Source organism: Pristiophorus japonicus, chromosome 1, assembly GCF_044704955.1.
Source record: "Pristiophorus japonicus isolate sPriJap1 chromosome 1, sPriJap1.hap1, whole genome shotgun sequence".
NCBI classification, from domain to species: domain Eukaryota; kingdom Metazoa; phylum Chordata; class Chondrichthyes; family Pristiophoridae; genus Pristiophorus; species Pristiophorus japonicus.
The window spans coordinates 294,766,392-294,779,033 of record NC_091977.1 but is presented as its reverse complement, the minus strand read 5'-3'; positions in this window follow the sequence as shown (position 1 = coordinate 294,779,033).

The following is a 12,642-nucleotide window of genomic DNA, read 5'->3' as shown; positions in this document are numbered from 1 at the left end:
AGACCTTCCCTTTTTGTTCTTTCCTCTCCTTCCCTTGACTCTGCACTTGCTTAAAATCTGTCACATTTCTAACTTTTTCCAATTCTGACAAATAGTCATTGACCTGAAATGTTAACTCTGTTTCTCGCTCCACAGATACTGCCTGATCTGCTGTCTTTATTTTCTTCCATTCCACTCCCAGTCTCAACCAAGTCTTTGAAGATTTCAACTTGCACAGGAACCTACCCTGTTTTATTGCCCTCTGATTTTTCTGCCTTCCTTCTCTTTTTCGATTTCACCTCCATATCAACTTCCCCCATATGCCATCCTCATTCCCCGCCATCATGTAATGCCTTACATAGAAATGCGTAGATGTTACAACATGGAAACAGACCATTTGGCCTAACCCTACCAGTCCATGTCAGCATTTATCCTCCACGTGAGTAGATACTTCTCATTGCATTTACTCATGTTTCCCATATGCCTTCAACTTATTTTCCTTAATTTACCAATCCAATCCAATTTTGAATGTTTACATAGTTTCTGCCTCAATCACTAATCTGAAAGTGAATTCAAAATTCACTTTGTTCCTTCCGGCGGTAATCTGGACGGTATTTCGGTATCTCGTTGAAGTGCATGGAAAATCACCTGCAGCTGATGGGCGGGTGGTTCAGTTTACCGCCGGCGGTAATAGGCTGCTGAACTCCAAGCCATCATCAACACCTTCATCGAGTTGTACGAGAGCATGGGTCTTACGGTAAACATCCTTAAGACAAAGGTCCTCTAGCAACCTGATCCCGCCTCACAGCACTTCCCCCCCGATTATCAAAATCCACGACGAAGCCTTGGACAACGTGGACAATTTTCCATACCTCGGGAGCCTACTGTCAGCAAGAGCAGACATTGATAGAAACATAGAAACATAGAAAATAGGTGCAGGAGTAGACCATTCGGCCCTTCGAGCCTGCACCACCATTCAATGAGTTCATGGCTGAACATGCAACTTCAGTACCCCATTCCTGCTTTCTCACCATACCCCTTGATCTCCCTAGTAGTAAGGACTACATCTAACTCCTTTTTGAATATATTAATGATATATTGATGATAAGGTCCAACACCAACTTAAGTGCGCCAGCCCAGCCTTCGGTCAGGACCTCAAATCTGGCACTAATCTCATGGTCTATAGGGCAGTAGTGATACCCGCCCTCCTATATGGCTCAGAGACGTGGACTATACAGCAGCCACCTCAAAGCGCTGGAGAAGTACCACCAGCGCTGCCTCCGCAAGATCCTGCAAATCCATTGGCAATACAGATGCATCAATGTCAATGTTCTCGCTCAGGCCAACATCCCCAGCATCGAAGCATTGACCACGCTCGAACAGCTCCATTGGGCGGGCCACATCATCCGCATGCCCGACACGAGACTCCCAAAGCAAGCGCTCTATGCGGAACTTCGACACGGCAAGTGAACCCCAGGTGGGCAGAGAAAACGCTTCAAGGACACCCTCAAAGTCTCCTTGATTAAGTGCAACATTCCCACCGACTCCTGGGAATCCCTGACCCACGACCGCCCAAAGTGGAGGAAAAGTATCCAGGAGGGCGCTGAGCACCTCAAGTCTCTTTGCCGAGAACAAGCAGAAACTAAGCGTAGACAGCAGAAGGAGCGTGCATCAACCCAGGCTCCCCGACCAATGGTTTCCTTCAACCACTGTCTGCCCCACCTGTGACAGAGACTGTAGGTCCCGCGTTGGACCCCTCAGTCATCTGAGAATTCACTTTTAGTGTGGAAGCAAGTCATCCTCGACTCCGAGGGACTGCCTATGATGATGATGATGATGATAGCACTGACATCAAGACTATAATCATGTGAGAGTCTAACCATTTCCCCTTGACATTCAACGGTATTATCATTGCCGAATCCCCCACCATCAACATCCTGGGGGTCACCATTGATCAGAAACTTAACTGGACCAGCTACATAAATACTGTGGCAACAAGAGCGGGTCAGAGGCTGGGTATTCTGCACTGAGTGTCTCACCTCCTGACCCCTCAAAGCCTTTCCACCATCTACAAGGCACAAGTCAGGAGTGTGATGGAATACTCTCCACTTACCTGGATGAGTGCAGCTCCAACAACACTCAAGAAGCTCGACATCACCCAGGACAAAGCAGCCCACTTGATTGGCATCCCATCCACCACCTTCAACATTCACCGCCCCCCCCCACCACCAGCGCACCATGGCTGCAGTGTGTACCATCTACAAGATGCACTGCCAACTCGCTACAGCTTCTTCAGCAGCACCTTCCAAACCCACGACCTCTAGCACCTAGAAGAACAAAGTCAGCAGGCACATGGGAGCACCATCACCTGCAAGTTCCCCTCCAAGTTACCCACCATCTTGATTTGAAAATATATCGCCATTCCTTCATCGTCACTGGGTCAAAATCCTGGAACTCCCCCCCCCCCCCCCCAACAGCACTGTGGGAGTTCCTTCACCACAAGGACTGCAGCGGTTCAAGAAGGCGACTCACCACCTTCTTAAGGGCAATTAGGGATGGACAATAATTGCTGACCTTGTCAGCAATGCCCACATCTCGAATTAACTAAAAAAAATTTTTACTGAGGACTGAGCACGAATTTTGCATGCTACCTAGACCATTTTGACTTGGCGCAGCTTAACATCATTGGGCCTTAACACAGCCCGTTTCGTGGCCATATCCAATTTCTAAGCCAATGTACCGTGAAATCATTTTTTAAACACGAAAATACATAAAAACATGGTTTTGAGGAACAAGAGGGGCTAATGTAGTGTTCTCAGGTGGACCTGACTGGCTGTTTCCAATCTGAATTTTTCAGTCGATTAATGTTTTATTGATTATATATGTCATGCTTCACACTTCCTCACAGATGTTGACCACTCTAATACGGCTCTTTCCCTGATTTCCAGAAGGCATTCGATAAAGCTCCACAGTCCACACAAGAGACTGTTAGCAAAAATGAAAGCACACGGAATTGGAGGCAACCTATTGACATTGCTAGGGAATTGGTTAGGAGGTAGACAGAGAGTCATCATCATAGGCAGTCCCTCTGAATCGAGAAAGACTTGCTTCCACTCCTAAAGTGAGTTCTTTAGTGGCTGAACAGTCCAATACGAGAGCCACAGACCCTGTCACAGGTGGGACAGATATTCGTCAGGGGAAGGGGGATGGCACTGATTTACCACACGCTCCTTCCACTGCCTGTGCCTGACCTCTTCACGCTCGCAGCGTTGAGATTTAAAGAGCTCAATGCCCTCCCAAATGCACTTTGTCTACCGAAGGCAGTCTTCGGCCAGGGTCTCCCAGGTGTCAGTAGTGATGTCGCACTTCACCAGGGAGGCTTTGAGGGTGTCCTTGTAAAGTTTCCACCTTTGGCTCGTTTGCCATGAAGGAGCTCCGCATATAGCAGTTGCTTAGGGAGTCTCGTGTCTGGCATGTGGACTAAGTGGCCTGCCCAGCGAAGCTGATCTTGTGTGGTTAGTGCTTCAGTGCTGGGGATGTTAGCCTGGGCGAGGACACTGATGTTGGTGCGTCTGTCCTCCCAGGGAATTTGCAGGATCTTGCGGAGACATTGTTGGTGATCTATCTCCAGCGACTTGATGTGTCTTCTGTAAGTTGTCCATGCATCTGATCCATACAGGAGGGCGGGAATGTAAGGAGGTGGTCGTCCCGGGGTCAGGTTCACCTCTGACCAACCTGAGCAGTTCGAATCGCTCCCACTCCCTTGGGTTCTAGACTCTGGATTTATTTGGGGGATGTGAAAAAGTACAAAGGACAACTGGTTTGGTACAAAAGAACTTCGATTTTATTACAGTCAAGAAAATACAATGTCAAACTTATAATTACTCTAATAAAGAACAATATATTACACATTCCAAGGCAGTTACAGTAAAAATTATACCTCCCACTTCCCAATACCTAATTCTAGCTAGGTTAGACTCCAGGGCAGGCAGGGACTATGCTTACCAATCGTTTCTGGTCAGTTAGCGGTAGTTCGCAATTTCGGTGTTCGTTAAAATCTGTAGGTTCTGCTTGCCGTACTCCGAACGTCGGAGGAGACTTCTAGCTGTGCAATCTTCAGTTGGGTTGAGTCCGCTGATGCGGTAAGGCGCATTTTGGATCTATGGGGTAAGTACCCAGTTTTCTTCGTTAGAAATAGGTTCATAGTCTCTTTAGGTAATGTTTTTCACCTGTTGGTAGTCAGGCCTTAGATAGTAAAGTGGAAACTTTTCGATTCTTCGGTTTCTTCCAGTTGGAGTTTTGTTTCGAGTTTGATCAATCGTGGTGGTTTTTCGTTGGTACCACGTTGGTTGTGGTTGATTGCTGCCACAATGGTGATATTCTTCCTTCCTTCAGGACTTCAGGACTTCGAGGCTGGAGAAGTTAGTTTACTACTGTCACGTTGGTTTCTCTCCCTGTCTTGATGACATCAGCTTGGTCTCGGCTGTATGGCAAAGTGTGTCATCCAGTGTCTCCTGAGGGAGTAGCTACCTAGCAACCTAACCTCTGTTAAAAACAGGGGCCAGTTATACGGTTTGAGCTGTTCCAATCTTCGCGCCATATCAGTTCAGAATTCTTTGTTTAAATTTGGCAGGCTTGACTGTTCTTTGTAATATTTTGGCGGGCTCGTTAAAAGTTAATATGTTTTGGGTGGGTTAATGTTCGAAAACTGTTTCCTGATGGAAATATTAGCTGGGTAATCGCAATGTTCTTTTGTGCTTGGTTTTTCGCATACAGGCTGTAGTGGACCCTTTGTGATGTATATGCTGAAATGGTTTTCCAGATTCAGGTTGATGGTTAGCTATCTCTGGGTTATTTATTGTAATGTTAATGTCTCTTGTGGAGAAGGATTCTCGAATCCCCATTTCTCCAGACAAGTTAACTTAGTCCCAACACCCAGACAATTCTAATAATCAAGTGGGCTTCTTGTGTTTCCTAGGCCCGCCCACAGCCTTGAGTTTGTCTTTTAAAAGTCCACAATGCGATTAAAGTTCGTATTTCTTCCATAAGCACTTTAAGGTTCCAAACTTTCCAGTAGATAGTCCCAAATTAAATTTCCTTTCGAATGAGCCCAAACACTGAGGGGGTGGGGGGGGGGGGGGGGTGTCTTGTGAATTTTACATCCTTTGAGGAATTACTACAGCCCTATAGACCATGAGCTTGGTGGTAGGTTTGAGGGCTTGATCTTCAAACACTCTTTTCCTCAGACGGCCGAAGGCTGCACTGACGCACTGGAGGCGATGTTGAATCTCCGCATCAATGTCTCCCTTTGTTGACAAGAGGCTCCCGAGGTATAGGAAGTGGTCCACATTGTCGAGAGCCACGCCGTGAATCTTGATGACTGGGGGGCAGTGCTGTGCAGCGCAGACAGGCTGGTGTAGGACCTTTGTCTTACGGATGTTAAGCGTAAGACCCATGCTTTCATATGCCTTGGTGAATACATCGACTATATCCTGGAGTTCAGTCTCCAAATGTGCGCAGACGCAGGCGTCGTCCGGGTACTGCAGTTCAACGACAGAGGGGTGGTCTTGGACCTGGCCTGGAGGCGGCGTAGGTTAAACAGCTTCCCACTGGTTCTGTAGTTTAGTTCCACTCTGGCGGGGAGCTTGTTGACAGTGAGGTAGAGCATGGCAGTGAGGAAGATTGAGAAGAGGGTTGGAGCGATGACGCAGCCCTGCTTGACTCCGGTTCGGACGTGTAATGGGTGTATAACGGATCTGCTGGTAAGGATCACAGCCTACATGTCGTCATGGGGCAGGCGAAGGATGTGGACAAACTTTTGGGGGCACCCAAAATGGAGGAGGACGCTCCATAAGCCCTCACGGTCGACAGTGTCAAAGGCCTTTGTAAGATCAAAAAAGGCCATGTATAAGGGCTGACGCTGCTCCCTACATTTTTTTTACAGTTGTCGTGCTGCAAAGATCATGTCCGTTGTTCCCCGTAGAGGACGAAATCCACACTGTGACTCCGGGAGGAGCTCCTCGACCACAGGGAGAAGGCGGTTGAGGAGGACACTAGCGACAACCTTCCCAATGGTTCATAGCAGGGAGATTCCTCTGTAGTTGCCACAGTCGGATTTGTTCCCCTTTTTAAAAATGGACATGATCACTGCATCTCTGAGCTCTCCTGGCATGCTTTCCTCCCTCCAAATGAGAGAGATGAGGGCACGTATCCGCGCCAACAGCGCCTCTCCGCCATATTTTAGCACCTCAGCAGGAATTCCATCTGCACCTGTAGCCTTGTTGTTCTTGAGCTGTTTTATGGCTTTGCCTACCTCGTGCAGCTTTGGAGTTTCACTGAGGTGGTGGCGGGTTGCATGCTGCGGGATGGAGTTGAGAACACTCGAGTCAAAGGCAGAGTCTCGATTGAGGAGATCTTCGAAGTGCACCTTCCAGCGGGCCCTGACAGCCTTGGTGTCCTTGATGAGTGTTTTCCCGTTCTTGGCCAGGAGTGGGGTGGGGACTTGGGAGTTTGGACCGTAGGTGGCCTTGACTGTAGTGAAGAATCCTCGTATATCGTGGCTGTCGGCTAATTGTTGTATCACCTGCGCTTTCTCCGTCCACCACCTGTTCTTTAGGTCCCGTTTTTTTTGTTGGACCTCAGCCTTGAGCTGTCTGTAACGTTGCTTTGTAGCTCCCGAGTTTGATTGTTGCTTGAAGCTCAAAAATGCTCTGTGCTTACGATCTATTAGTTCTTGGATCTCCTGATCGTTTTCATCAAACCAGTCCTCGTGTTTTCTGGTTGAGTAACCAAGTGTCTTTTCAAAGGCACTGGTTATGGAGGCCTGGAGGGCAGACCAAGCGCTGTGGACATTGAGCATTTCCGGGTCATCAAGGCACGCCAGATTGGCTGTGAGGCGCTGGCTGTATAGGGCTCTCTTAGCTGGGTCTTTAAGTGCCCCGGCATTAAATTTTTTTGTGGCACTGCTTCTGCTGTCCCCTCTGCTTTGGGGCTATGTTAATATTGATGATGGATTGTATTAGGCGATGGTCCGTCCAGCAGTCGTCAGCTCCCGTCATGGCACGGGTGATGCGCACATCCTTGCAATCCTTGGCTCGGACAATGACATAGTCCAGCAGGTGCCAGTGTTTGGAACGAGGGTGTTGCCACAATGCCTTGTATTTGTCCCTCTGGCGGAACAGGGTGTTGGTGATGAGGAGTTCGTGTTCTAGACATTTTATCAGGAGTAGGGTGCTGTTGGAGTTGGATTTCCCTACCTCCTCTCTGTCAATCATGCCTCCCCAGAGGGCTGTGTCTTTGCCGACTCTAGCATTAAAGTCTCCTTGGAAGATCAATTTGTCGTCCTTGGGGACGCAGGACAGGGATGTCTTGAGGTTGAAACAAAAACCCTCTTTAGCCTCATCCGTTGCATTGAATGTTGGGGCGTATACACTGATGACTGTGGCACATTGGTTTCGGGATAAGATAAGGTGAAGGGTCATCAGGCATTCGTTAATCCCGCAGCGGGAGTCTTTGAGGCGGGACAATGGGTATGTACTGCAACTGGTTGGATGTGACTCGTGGTGACCCCCAGGGATCTGTACAGCTTTTCACTATATTTATCAACGGAGTGATTATTTGACTTTGGTACCATGTATGCGCACTTGATCCGGTCGTGCATGCTCAATACCCAATGGTGATGCGGCCTGCACCACCACGCTTTCTTCGGTTCTGTACAGAGAAGGTCAGGGGATCAGATGGGATCTTGGGGGGGGGAGCGGTGGGGAGAGAGCAAATGGGGGAGAGGGGATTGTAGGGATCAAAAGGGGAAGAGGGAATCATATGGGTCAAAGGGGGAGAGTGGATCGAAGGGGGAGAGAGGATCATATGGATCAAAGGGGAGAGTGTATCATAGGGATCAAAGGGGAGAGGGGATCAAAGGGGGAGAGAGGATCATAGGGATCGAAGGGGGAGAGGGGATCAAAGGGTGAGAGGATCATAGGGATCGAAAGGGGAGAGGGAATCGAAGGGGGGAGGGAATCAAAGGGGGAAAAGAGAGGGGATCAAAGGAAGGTAGAGGATCGGGGATCAAAGGGCGGAGAGGCACTCGGAGAGAGAGGAGCTCAGAGAGGGGAGTATAGGTCAGAAACTTGGAGTGGGGGTGGGTGGGGGCAGGTGGAGAAGGACAGGTGCTCGGGGAGAGGTCAGGAACTCAGGGAGAGAGGGTAAGGAACTTGTTCAGGGGGAGCACAGTGAAACAGTGGGGAGGTCTAAAGGAAGGGCGGGGTGGGGATGAAAGCAAGAATGTGATTCAGATGGGAAGATAGATCAGATTCCCACACCCCCTGTTAGGCCTGGATCACGTTCTTCCACCCCCACCCCCTTTACACTTGTACCACATTCTCCCTTTCCTTTCCCCCGCTCCCCCCGACCCTGACCCCGCAAGAAGGAAGCTCACTACCACCCTCTCATGGGCAATTAGGGTTGGGCAATAAATAAGTGAATTTTTATAAATGAGAGAATATTCTGTGTTGGTCCTACATAAGAACATAAGAATTAGGAACAGGAGTAGACCATCTAGCCCCTCGAGCCTGCTCTGCCATTCAATAAGATCATGGCTGATCTGGTCGTGGACTCAGCTCCACTTACCCGCCCTCTCCCCGTAACCCTTAATTCCCTTATTGCTTAAAAATCTATCTATCTTTGACTTGAAAACATTCAATGAGCCAGCCTCAACTGCTTCCTTGTGCAGAGAATTCCACAGATTCACAACCCTTTGGGAGAAGAAATTCTTTCTCAACTCGGTTTTAAATTGGCTCCTCCGTATATTGAGGCTGTGCCCCCTAGTTCTAGTCTCCCCCACCAATGGAAACAACCTTTCTGCCTCTATCTTGTCTATCCCTTTCATGATTTTAAATGTTTCTATAAGATCACCCCTCATCCTTCTGAACTCCAAGGAGTAAAGACCCAGTCTACTCAATCTATCATCATAAGGTAACCCCCTCATTTCTGGAATCAGCCTAGTGAATCGTCTCTGTACCCCTTCCAAAGCTAGTATATCCTTCCTTAAGTAAGGTGACCAAAACTGCACGCAGTACTCCAGGTGCGGCCTTACCAATACCTTATACAGTTGCAGCTACACCTCCCTGCTTTTGTACTCCATCCCTTTCGCAATGAAGGCCAACATTCCATTCGCCTTCCTGATTACCTGCTGCACCTGCAAACTAACTTTTTGGGATTCATGCACAAGGACCCCCAGGTCCCTCTGCACCACAGCATGTTGTAATTTCTCCCCATTCAAATAATATTCCCTTTTACTGTTTTTTTTTCCCAAGGTGGATGACCTCACACTTTCCGACATTGTATTCCATCTGCCAAACCTTAGCCCATTCGCTTAACCTATCCAAATCTCCTTGCAGCCTCTCTGAGTCCTCTACACAACCCGCTTTCCCACTAATCTTAGTGTCATCTGCAAATTTTGTTGCACTACACTCTGTCCCCTCTTCCAGGTCATCTATGTATATTGTAAACAGTTGTGGTCCCAGTACTGATCCCTGTGGCACACCACTAACCACTGATTTCCAACCGGAAAAGGATCCATTTATCCCGACTCTCTGCTTTCTGTTCGGCAACCAATTCTCTATCCATGCTAATACATTTCCTCTGACTCCGCGTACCTTTATCTTCTGCAGTAACCTTTTGTGTGGCACCTTATCGAATGCCTTTTGGAAATCTAAATACACTACATCCATCGGTACACCTCTATCCACCATGCTCGTTATATCCTCAAAGAATTCCAGTAAGTTAGTTAAACATGATTTCCCTTTCATGAATCCATGCTGCGTCTGCTTGATTGCACTATTCCTATCCAGATGTCCTGCTATTTCTTCCTTAATGATAGTTTCAAGCATTTTCCCCACTACAGATGTTAAACTAACCGGCCTATAGTTACCTGCCTTTTGCCTGCCCCCTTTTTTAAACAGAGGCGTTACATTAGCTGCTCTCCAATCCGCTGGTACCTTCCCAGAGTCCAGAGAATTTTGGTAGATTATAACGAATGCATCTGCTATAACTTCCGCCATCTCTTTTAATATCTACAACATCTCTACAACATGCATAACATTACATTTATGTGTTATTTGCCAGACTCAAATATTCAAATGTTCTTTTGGCCAGCTTCCCATCTTCCACCATCAATGAACTTGAGCTCATCCAAAACTCTGCTGCATGTAGCGTAACATGCAGTAAATCCCATTTACTCATCACCCTTATATCTTGAGTAAAGAGTCAGACGAGATACTGCAAGCTAAAAGTAAGTTGTGACCGTAGTCCTTTATTACAGATCTCAGAGTGCCTCTCCAACCTGTGAGGCCTCCTTATATCCAGGTGCTCCCAAGGGATTGTGGGATCCCTTGGGACTCCAGGGGATAAGCCCCCTGGTGGTTAGACATGGTATTTACAGGTTTACATACATAACAACACTCCACCCCAAAGTCAATGTGGAACTATTTACAATGTGACTCGAACTGGGGCCTTCCTTTCCCTGGTTGATCGTCTCGATGCAAATGCTGGTTTTGGTGAGTCATTTGTTGGACCCTCGCTGGGCTGCTGTGCAGCTGGCCTTGCTGGGCTGCTGGTGGTGGTGAGTCCTGCTGGGCTGCTGCGGGTGATGGGTTCTGCTTTGTGGTCAACCGCTGGGTTGGTTGCCACTTGTGTGTGTGTTGGAGGGTCGAAAAAGGTGGAGTCTATTGTGGGTTGTTCTGGATAGTCCATAAATCTGAGTTTGGTTTGGTTCAAGTGTTTCCTACAGGTGAGTCCATTTGAGAGTTTGACCACAACACCCTACTCCTCTCTTTGGCCAAAACAGTGCCAGGGAGCCACTTGGGACCTTGTCCATAGTTCAACACAAATACAGGATCATTTATCTCAATTTTGCGTGGCACATTTGCGCGATTATGATATGTATTCTGTCGAAGCCACCTGCTCTCTGCCTGTTCGTGTACATCAGGGTGAACGAACGAGAGCCTTGTCTTAAGTGCTCTTTTCATGAGCAGTACAGTGGGAGGGACCCCAGTGAGTGAGTGGGGTCTTGTGAGGTAACTAAGCAGGACTCGGGATAAGTGAGTCTGCAGTGAGCCTTCAGTTATCTTTTTCAAACTCTGCTTGATTGTTTGAACTGCTCGTTCTGCCTAACCGTTGGATGCTGGTTTAAACGGGGAAGATGTGACATGTTTGATCCCATTGCGGGTCATGAAAACTCCTTGAACTCGACACTGGTAAAGCACGGCCCATTGTTGCTTACAAGGACATCAGGCAGGCCGTGTGTGGCAAACATAGCCTGTAGGCTTTCAATGGTGGCAGCGGACGTGCTTGATGACATTATCACACATTCAGTCCATTTGGAGTATGCATCTACAACCACTAAGAAAATTTTTCTAATTCAAATTTGAGCCCAACAGATATTGATGCATTTTCTTTACCCCGTAAACAAACGCTAACGCTTTTTTCCCGATCATACTGTAGGACTTTTCAGCCTTAGAGAGACTTCTGGATGCATAAGCAAGTGGTTGCAATTTCCCAAATTCATTAACTTATTGCAATACACACCCGACCCCGTACGACGACACATCACATGCTAGTACCAAACGTTTACATGGATCGTACAGCACAAGCAATTTGTTTGAACATAACTGCTTCCTAGCTTTCTCAAAGGCATTTTCTTGGCTTTTACCCCATACCCATTCATCTAATTTCTGCAGTAAAGAGTGCAGGGGTTCTAACAATGTGCTGAGACCCTGTAAGAAGTTACCAAAATAGTTCAGGAGTCCTAGAAACGACCGCAGCTCCGTCACGTTCTGTGGTCTTGGTGCGTTCTTGATTACCTCCGTCTTCAAGCCGGTGGGCCTGATGCCGTCCGCCGTGATTCTTCTCCCCAGGAACTCCACTTCAGGTGCCAGGAAAACACACTTCGAGCATTTTAGGTTGAGTCCCACACGATTGAGCTGACTAAGAACCTCCTCCAGGTTCTGCAGATGCTCGACAGTGTTCCGACCTGTAACCAAGATGTCGTCCTGGAAGACCACGGTGCGCAGGACCGACTTCAGCAAGCTTTCCATGCTTCTCTGGAATAACGGCGCGGCCGATCGAATCCCAAACGGCCATCTGTTGTAACTGAAGAGACATTTGTGCGTGTTGATGCAGGTGAGGCCCTTCGATGATTCCTCCAGCTCCTGCATCATGTAGGCCGAGGTCAATCCAGCTTTGTGAACGTTTTCCCTCCTGCCAATGTCGCAAATAGGTCGTCTGCCTTCGGTAACGGGTATTGATCCTGCAGTGAGAAGCGATTAATAGTTACTTTATAATCACCACAGATTCTGACAGTGCCGTCTCCCTTGAGAACTGGAACAATCGGACTGGCCCACTCATTGAATTCAATCGGCGCAATGATGCCCTCTTGTTGCAGCCTATCCAGTTCAATCTCCACCCTCTCTCTCATCACGTAAGGTACCGCTCTCGCCTTGTGATGGATGGGTCGTGCCCCCGGAATCAAATGGATCTGCACTTTTGCTCCTTGGAACTTCCCGATGCCTGGTTCGAACAGCGAGGGGAACTTGTTTAGGACCTGGGCACATGAGGTGTCGTCGACGGATGAAAGCACTCGGACATCGTCCCAGTTCCAGCCAG